General features: G+C 43.3%; 1 protein-coding gene across 1 annotated transcript in view; it reads left to right on the forward strand.

The window, feature by feature from the left end:
- LOC120416350 (protein LTV1 homolog) overlaps positions 1 to 10,391 on the forward strand; it is a 155,283-nt gene that overhangs the window by 17,380 nt on the left and 127,512 nt on the right. The gene's annotated exons all lie outside the window — the stretch shown is intronic.

Consider the following 10,391-nt stretch of genomic DNA (forward strand, 5'->3'; position numbering starts at 1 on the left):
AAGCCGTTAAACTTTGTGCAGATCACCAAGGATTTGCAGAAGCACTATCCTGGGGTGGTCGAATGTACCAAGCTGAACAAGAGCAAGCTCCGCGTGATCGTGAACTCCGCGGTGCAAGCTAATCAGATCGTAACTGATCTGCGGTTCAGCATTGAGTACCGTGTTTGGATTCCGGCCCACAAAGTCGAGATCGACGGCGTGGTGACCGATGACAGTCTGTCGCTTGTCGACCTCTCAAGGGCGGTGGGACGCTTCAAGAACCCTAAACTTCCAGCTGTGGAGGTACTCGAGTGCCGGCAACTGGGCAACGTCACCACCGAGGGTGGCCAGAAGAAGTTCATTCCTTCTGCCTCGTTCCGGGTGACTTTTGCAGGGTCAGCTCTGCCGGACTACATTGAGCTGTACAAGCTTCGGCTTCCAGTTCGATTGTACGTTCCGCGAGTGATGAGCTGCGAAAACTGCCAGCAGTTGGGACACACCAAGACCTACTGCAGCAACAAGAGCAAGTGCTCAAAGTGCGCCGGCCCCCACAAGGACGTGGATTGCCAAAAGCAGGCTGAAAAATGCCTGCTTTGCGGCGGGGAACCGCACAAAACTCGACAGTGCCCAAAGTACAAGGAGCGCGAGGACAAGATGAAGCGATCCTTGAGGGAACGCTCCAAGAAGTCCTTCGCGGAAATCCTTAGTCAGGTGACCCACCCCAATCGCTTCGCTCCTTTGGCGGACGAAGATTCGGGGGACGAAGATTCCGATGTGGAGGTCCTCTTCCAGAGAGACGAGGAAAGTGACTCTTCCGGACCAAACCCGAAGCGCAACAAGGCTTCCAAGTCCAGGAAAGCCACTGGCGGCAAGGGTAAGGAAAGTGACTCGTTGAACTTCGAGGAGGATTTTCCTTTCGGTCCGTCGGGTAAGCCCGCTCCGAAGCCGGCACCGAAGCCGACACCGAAGCCGGCACCGATTCCTCTCAAGCCGCTGAAGCCCGTTCCCAAGCTGCCAAAGATCCCCCTAAAAACGGTTCCTCAACCGAATCCGATCACCGATGCCTTCAAAGGAGTCCTTCCTTTTTCCACAATCGTGGAATGGCTGTGCTCTTTTGTGAGTGAACCGACGCGTTTAATCATAAAGCGGTTTGAGCCTCTCGCTAGACACATCGGGAAACAGCTTGCTAGCACGACGCCCCTCTTGTCGTTCATTTCCTTTGATGGGTAATACACCAAAAACGAAAAACGGCATCTCCTTTCTACAATGGAATTGTAGAAGTTTAACCCCCAAGTTAAACGATTTTCAACAATTCGCATTCGAACGAGACTGTGATGTGTTTGCGCTGAGCGAAACGTTTCTTATCGGAGATGAGACGCCAGCTTTCCGGGGGTACAACATCATCACAGAGAGCAGGGCAGGGCCAAATAGAGGTGGAGGCGTACTGATTGGGGTCAGGAAATGCCACACTTTTAGAAAGGTAACGCTCCCGAAGCTAGGAGGAATCGAAGCAGTCGCAGTACAGGCCAGGATCAGAGGACTGGACATTTGCATTGTGTCCGTCTATGTTCCCCCACAGGTGTCGTTAACTCGACAAAAGTTGTGGGGTATGCTTGAGCTGTTGCAGGCACCGCGACTGGTTCTGGGTGACTTTAATCTTCACAGCACCGAGTGGGGAAGTCACAAGACAGACCCTCAAGCATATCTGATTCATGAACTGTGCGACGACTTCCAGATGACCCTCCTAAACAGGGACAAGCAAGTTACGCGGATTGCAACACCACCAACGCCAACTACGTCCGGTACGAAGGCGAGTGCCATCGACTTGTCGCTCTGTTCCAACAGTTTGGCAGTTCTCTGTGACTGGAACGTGCTTCAAGATCCTCGTGGCAGTGATCATTTGCCGATCGCTATTCTGGTTAGCCATGGCCCACAGCAATCGACAACGGTGGAGATGCCTTACGATCTGACGCGAAATATCGACTGGAAACAGTACGCGGAGGCAGTCTCCATTGGAGTTGAGTTGCGAGCTGGGTTGGCACCGCTTGAAGAATATGCGTTTCTGTCTAATTTGATCTATGACAGTGCGTTACAAGCTCAGACAAAACCCGTCCCGGGACCGTACATCCGAACGCGCCCTCCTCTTCCCTGGTGGGACAAGGAGTGTACGGATCTCTCGGCGGCCAGGTCTGAAGCTTATGTGGACTTCTGCAAGTGTGGAATCCGAGCGAACTTCCAAAAGTACAGAGCTCTTGATCGCAGGTACAGTAATACTCTGAAGCGGAAGAAGCGAATGTACTGGCGGGAGTTCGTTGAAGGATTACCAGCAGATACGTCCATGAGCACTCTGTGGCGCGTTGCGAGGGCCATGCGTAGAGGTTCCGTTCCGAACGAGAGTGTGGAAAAATCGGACAAGTGGATATTGGATTTCGCCAAGAAGGTGTGCCCGGACTCGGTGCCGACACAACCATCATTCGACGTTGTTGATGGGAGCGATGCTAATCCTCCCTTCTCGATGGTAGAGCTCTCCATAGCACTATTGACGGGCAACAACACTGCTCCTGGTCCGGACAAGATCAAGTTCAGCTTGCTGAAAAATCTTCCGGACGTCGCCAAGCAGCGTCTGTTGAATCTGTTCAACAAGTTCGTGGAGCAGAACATAATTCCACACGAATGGCGACAGGTCCGGGTGGTTGCCATTCAAAAGCCCGGTAAGCCGGCATCCGACCACAACTCGTATCGTCCAATCAGCTTGCTGTCGTGTCTACGCAAGTTGCTGGAGAAGATGATCCTCGACCGCCTCGAACCATGGATGGAACGAGAGCACTTGCTGTCAGACACGCAGTATGGCTTCCGGAGAGGCAAGGGAACAAGCGACTGTCTAGCCTTGCTGGCCACAGGGATCGACATAGCCCGTGGTAAGAAACAGCAAATGGCTTCTGTCTTCTTAGACATCAAGGGTGCATTTGATTCAGTCTCCATCGAGGTGTTGGGAGTAAAGCTGCGGCGGAGCGGTCTCAATCCGACGATGTGCAACTTCCTCATCAACCTGTTGTCAGAAAAACACATGCACTTTGTGCAAGGTGATCTGGCAATCACCCGGATAAGTTACATGGGTTTGGCACAAGGCTCACGCCTTAGTCCATCCATGTATAACTTCTACGTCAGCGACATCGATGATTGCTTGACCGGAGACTGCACCCTTATACAGTACGCAGATGACGCAGTGGTTTCAATCGCTGCCAAGAAGGAAGTCGATCTGCTAGAACCCTTGCAAGATACTCTGAACAACTTGGCCCATTGGGCAGTGGGAAAGGGTATTGAATTCTCTCCGGAGAAGACGGAACTGGTCGTTTTTACGGGGAAGCATGAACCGGCACAGCTCAATCTTTCTCTCTCGGGAAAGACTATCGAGCAGTCGGACCACTTCATGTACATGGGTACCATCTTCGATCAAAAGGGAACATGGGGGAAGCACATCAACTACCTGAAGCAAAAGTGCCTGCAAAGAACTAATTTTCTGCGCAGCGTCTCTGGCAACCGGTGGGGTGCTCATCCTTCTGACCTGCTGCGACTGTACAAGACAACGATACTCTCGGTGCTGGAATATGGCAGTTTCTGCTTCCAGTCAGCTGCGAAATCACGCTTGTTGGTTCTCCAGCGGATACAGTACCGATGTCTTCGCATTGTCTTGGGATGCATGCACTCAACTCACAACATGACCCTCGAGGTCTTGGCGGGAGTGTTGCCTCTGCGAACTCGTTACTACGAACTGTCTTACCGGTTCCTGATCCGGTGTGATTACAGGAATAAACTGGTAATTGACAACTTTGAAACGTTGCTGAACCTTCACGTTGAGTCTCGGCGCATGCTTCTATATTATGACTTTATGTCATCGTGGGAGTGGAGCCCGAGCACAACGGTACAGCGCACGCCTCCGTTAACCAGCAGCACCCTGATTGGTTTCGACACGTCCATGAAAGCCGATACTCGCGGTATCCCAAACCATCTTCTGCGGGGAGTTGTACCGTCGATCTTCGCATCAAAGTACAACCATGTTCCTCCAAACAACAGATTCTTCACCGATGGCTCCAAGCTCGACGGCTGTACGGGCTTCGGTGTTTATCATGAATCTTATCAGCTGTTCTTTAAGCTGAAGGACCCGAGTTCGGTTTATGTCGCAGAGTTAGCCGCGGTTTACTGCGCACTGCGAATCATCGAGACCATGCCACCTGACCACTACTTCATCTTCACCGATAGCTTTAGCTCTGTTGAGGCTATCCGGACTCTGAAGCCGACCAGGGAGTCTACGTTTTTCCTCACGGAAATACGCAAGACTTTAAACAACCTGGCGGCTCAGTCCTTCAGCATCACGGTGGTATGGGTCCGCGCTCATTGCTCGATTCCGGGTAATGAGAAAGCGGACTTGCTCGCCAAGAAGGGTGCTGAGAGTGGAAACATTTTTGAAAGGCCAATTAGCCTACAAGAATGCTACGGTTTTCCGAGGCAGCGTGCGCTTCTGGATTGGCAAAATCAATGGGACGACGACACCAAAGGACGTTGGATGTATTCCATACGACCTAAGGTGCAAAGAAAAGCCTGGTTCAAGGGAATGGACTTGACGCGTGGATTCATCAGAACGATGTCCCGCCTTATGTCGAACCATTACTCGTCCAAGGCTCATCTGTACCGTATCAACATGAGTGATACGAACCTTTGCGACTGTGGGCAGGGTTATCAGGACATCGACCATCTCGTATGGGCGTGTCCAGATCACCAGGCTCACAGAATTAAGTTGAAAGATACCCTCAGGGCCCGAGGAAGACCACCAGAAATCCCGATGCGAGACGCGTTATCTCAGCTAGACCTTGATGTTCTCTATCCTATCTATCAGTTCCTCTCAGATTCCAAAATATCTATTTAGTTTTCTTCCAGTTAGTTTCTCTTCAGTTAGTTTTCCTCTATTTAGTATAACTCGCCTTCACACAAAGCCGTCGTTTCTGGTTTGCACCGGAAGCAAAGCAAGATCGCCCCAGCAGCTGGACACCGAGTTGCGGCTGAGGACAACACGCAAAGGCCAGAAGAGCCAACCAAGACCCCTACACAATCCCCCTTCCCTTCCCACGCCTTGTCTTTAACATCAATCCCTTCCCTACTAACCCCGAGTAGGCCGCGGGTAATCGGCTCCCCTCCCACTAACATTTACACACAAGATCCTCTGTAATTATTAAGTTTTTTGTAATTACAAAAGCCGACTCGGTCCTAACCAGGTCCCAGTACCGAAAAGGACCTAATAAAAATAATTTTATGAAAAAAAAAACCACGGTGCTGCCACCTGTCGACGAATTGACGAATGATTGTACCATGTCAGCGGGAGGTGTCCCGTTTCGTTCGGAAGACGACATCTCTTTTATTTGATGAAATTGATGAAACAGATCTTGTTAGCGGCACGTGCCCACGTTCGACATGATGGGGTTTCCTTCTTTGGGGCATAAATTTACTAATTTGATTGCGATTCAATTCCATTTTTCCATGACTCACCTGGAGGCCATAATTGGAACCACCGCTTGACAGGCAATTTTCCGTGCCAAACGGTCATTTGTGTTGCCAGGTAATCTGATCCAGATATCCAAGATCAATCACGGAGGTGATTACCATTACGTGACTAGGACTTGTCCGTCCATGGTGGCCGCGCGAACCAGATACCATTCAGACTCGGTTTATCGCCAATATGGGGGAAAAGCCGCATGCCCCAAGCCAAGACCCAAACCAGGCAATCCCAATTACGAAATTACTTTCATATGTTTATTTGAATTGACGTGTGACGGTGCCAATTTACTTCTTCTTGTGCTACCACTGCCCCGATTACCGAAGGTAATCGCCGATCAATTGCAAATCGGAGGAAATTGAACGTCTGGTGCACGTCTGCAATGATTAATTGGGATAACGAGGAAAGGTTTTTTATAGCAAAAGGCGTCGCCGCCATTATGGCGAAGTGTCAAAACAAAATATAATACAAAAAAAAAAGTATATGATTCTTTAACGGTACACATCAACCATAGCTTTTGCACCCAGATTTCTGTTACAGACATTTTAGTATCTTCAATACTACGGGAACTATCGATATATTTTTTTATTCATCCCCTAAATTACTGTCTTCGCAGCTATTTACAACAAAGTTTGACTATTTTTACAATTAGATTCTTGCAGGATTGGGTCCGTAATTTTGACAATTTTTGAATAAGAAGACTACAACTTCCTTGGTTGCTGTGCACCCTTAATTCTTTTAAAATAATTCAAAAATCATCATCCCCAACTTCAACTGTTCCAACATCGATTAAAAAATCCCCCCTTCTTGCCAATAACTGCATTTCCCTTTTCTGCAAGCACTAAAAAAAGAACTGCAATCGGAAATCCCGCCTGGAAAAAGCAATTTCCGATATTTTATTAGAATGTACCGACGCGTGTGCCTGCCATTGTACACCCAGGGCGTACGCGTCACCACGTGCACCACGCTGCTGCTGCTTCTGCTGCACACCGGTGGAATTATTTATGAGTTTTTACACGTGGCCGATACTTTCCGCGAGTGCGCGCACCGAGTTTGAGTTATGACGGTGAAATCGACAATACTACACGGAGAGACTGTGCCCAGAAATTTTAACAATTAAAATTGTTAATTTTACTTTCGTAAATTTCAACAAAAGTGTACTTGTTACGGCCAATTTTCAGTTAAATCAACCAAAATTAAGTAATAATTTAATAACCTGTTTGTTGAAAATGCTAAAGGCAAAAAGCTAACAGATTTCCCGAACTCGAATGAACGTGCTCGACTGTTAGCTTTGGTTTTAGAAAAATCAAGATTTTTTTTGGTTAAATGTAAATATCAATTGGTTAAATATTTAAAAGATGAACTTGAGTTTGTTTACGTTTGTCATTTGAAGTCAGGATTCGAACAAGAGCGGTCGATTTGTTGAGTTTGTGTTGTTAATTGTGGAGTGAGCGGATGGGGAGCGAGTTGTGGCGCTTTAACCACGGCAATTAGTGTCCTGGGCATCTGTGGAAATACAATGTCCCATCCCCGAGGGTCCCGGAGCACCAAAACTTCTTAGCATGGTGGCTCCCAACGATTCGTAACTCAAACAAACAGGAACGTGAGCGGGGGATCCCCACGTTTCTTCCTCCCCTGTAGATTCAGAACTGTATTGCTGTTTGAACATTAGTGTTCAGACTCAATCCAATTCAACGATTCATCTTTGCGGTTAACTTTACGCAGTAGGCCTGGCCGCTTTAACGTTTGTGATGTTTCAAAGCAATTTATTGCATTGGGGCACTGCAATTGTTAATAATGACAAGAGGATGCTAGGCGTTAATCAACCTAAGGCATTTTCCAGGATGCCCTCGAAAGACTGGCTGCGCTAGGGTTAGATTAGATTAGATTAGATTAATTGTGGAGTGAGCGGATGTGAAAGGTGAAAATCACACTATTTGGCTAATGTTGAAGTGCAAATCGAAGTGAACACTGTTGCAACTGTGGAGGTGCAATTGGTGAGTAAGTTTGTTGATGATTTCTTTGCAGGTTATAAACTATGAAGAACAAGACGAGGACATTCGCAATGAGGACCTCTGATGCGAGGGGACTTTATGACAATGTTTTAAGGAAAGGGAAGGGCAGTGAAAGGAAGAGGCGGGCGAACTCTTGCACGACAATACTTGCACGGGCAAATTTAACAAAAGGTTGGTTAATCTAAGTAAGTATGGATTTATTTTTACATAACAATTTATCTTTTGTGATTTTAATTAGAAAACTGAATAATGAAAAACCTTCGTGCTTACGATGGATACAAATTTAATGAACCATTATTTTTTCAGAATCATCAACCATAAAAAACATGGAAATGCGTACACATAATATCAAAATAAAAATTAGATGATGGGAAATGTCTAAAAAAAAAATTTATAAAAGATATACAAAAGAAGATAGAAATATTTTAAAAATGCTGTTAATAGAAGACTGCTAAATAAACTGGTAAGTAAAACTCTAAATATTGTTTTCAGGAATCGGAGTACGTTGAATAAATTTAATGCATGCTTGGTAAGTAGCATTATTGATATTTCTTCTTTCCGCATCATAATTACATTTATGTACGATCCTTTTTTCAGTTTATAGCCAAAATTAAGAATTTTGTATTAAATTACTAATAAATGTTATATGTCTTTTTGCAGCAAAAGGTTCACTTTGGTGTAAATTCTGTGTCCAACCACAAGAAAAATAACTAAACCTGAGACCGTTGTAGATGATGATGACTTATCGGATGATTGCACAGTGATGGTAAGTGAATACAACACTTAATTTTATACAACATAATAACTTAACTTGGTGAAAATTTTGCTCGGTTTATATTTTTAAGGAATTCACGAGAAATTAAACATCTTTTTTAAATATGTTTAACAAAATTTGTAATATGTTTTATTATTATTTTTTAGAATTTACATGTTTTATAATAACAGTTTATAAAAAGTTTTGTTTTTATGCTTTTTAACAGTAATTTAATAACTTCATGCAAAAAAAACTAATTAGTACAAAAAGTTAAAATTTTAGGCAGAATAAATGCGAATATAAAAACACCCAGCATTAATTTGTGAGGCATTATTAAAAAAATACTTCAAATTCAATAAAAATATTGCTAACAATAGCTAATTATTGACTACATGTACAAATATTTTTCTGTATTTAAGTAAGACATTAGTCAAAAATATAGCTAGAAATTCAACCCGGCCTGTATCGTTAGATAATTAAAGAAAATATATATCGACACTAACATAAATTATGTTTAATTAAGAAATGTTTTGTTATAATCCACTAATAATTTTCAGCATGCAAAAATATTTCAGTTAATACAACAAAAAAATTGTTGAAAAATAGTTGAAAAGTATGGTCCAGCCTGTTTTTTACAGAATATTCCACAATATTTCAGCTGAAAACAAAAAAAAATAGGTAATTTTCTGAAAAAAATATTCTAGCAGTCGACTGCTAGAATTTTTTTCGGCCATTTAGCCAACGAAAATGGCAATTCCAACTTTTTTTTTAGTTACTTTTAGTTACTGGTGGTCAGCAATTTTGGGTTAACAAAATCAACAATCGATTGTTGAAAAAAAGCTGTGTAAAAAATTAACCCATACTTTTAGTTAAATTAACCAAGATTTTCTTAGATTTGCCCTGGCCGGTCTCTCCGTGTACGGTCGTTGGGAGAGGAGCAAACAAAGCGCCCCACAGTAGGCAACAAGCTGAGCGTGGGATTAAGAGTGGGGTAACGCGAGGTAACTGATTAACTGAAAGTCAAATTGACTAAAAACATTTACTAAAAAGATAGTTTGAATTTTTTTTTAAAGCATTTTTAATTTTTATGTTGTCCCGACAAAGTTAAAATGGGGAGCCCGAGCAGATGGAAATAACTCGGGAATAAATTTTTATGTTATTGAAAAATACTAGGCAAATAAAATTTTATGTTATTTATTACAAGATTTGTTATTGGTGGTTATATTTTTTTTGTTATTGGATTGTTATTGTAATAAAAGACTAATAACATTTTTAGTTTTTCTTCAAACAAATCTTTGTTACTTTTTTTTTTTGTTATTTTAACAACTAATCCGATCATCCCAATAACAGTTGGAGTTATTCAGACCTATAACAAATTTTGTTATGATAACATAAACTGTTTTTAAACCCTTTTGCAAAAATGTATTTTTCAAGAAGATTCAATAGCATCATTTACTGTTATTTTAACAGTATTTGTTATTGAAATGGCAAGAATTTTGTTATTACCGTCTGCCCCGGGGGAGGGGGGGGGGGGGTTGATGAATAAAGAGAATTCGTAAAGTGATTTTCGAATGATCCCACTTTGTTTACATATACAAAGTAGGAGGCTGTTCAAGCACAAGGATGACTTTTTTCTTACTGGTAAATGAGCTATTTTATAATCAGTAGTATGTGTTTTATTTTGTCAGGTTTTGACATTTTCTGCTTGCAAATAGTGTGTGTTTTCAAGTTTCGATCCGTTAGAAGAGGTTTTTCTTTTTAACGGTTGACGAAGAACTGCGATTTCGCAGATAAATTCCCTGGCAGTTTATGAAATCCTGCAGCTCTTCCTGGTCCAGCGAAAAAACATCGCTAATTGTTTAAAGATCGATCCACCTTACAACACTAGTTAAATTAAAAATCTGTACCAAAAATCAAAAACCCAAAAAATGCAATTTTCACCGATAGAATTTGTTTATATTTATATTATGGGTATTTGAATGATTTAAGAAGAATATTAACGATTTACGTATGGACAGATGTCAAAAATATATTGATACTTGTATGAGTAAGGGACCATTCATAAACCACGTGGACACTTTTTTGGGAATCTCGA

Source organism: Culex pipiens, chromosome 2 (assembly GCF_016801865.2).
Source record: "Culex pipiens pallens isolate TS chromosome 2, TS_CPP_V2, whole genome shotgun sequence".
Lineage (NCBI taxonomy): Eukaryota > Metazoa > Arthropoda > Insecta > Diptera > Culicidae > Culex > Culex pipiens.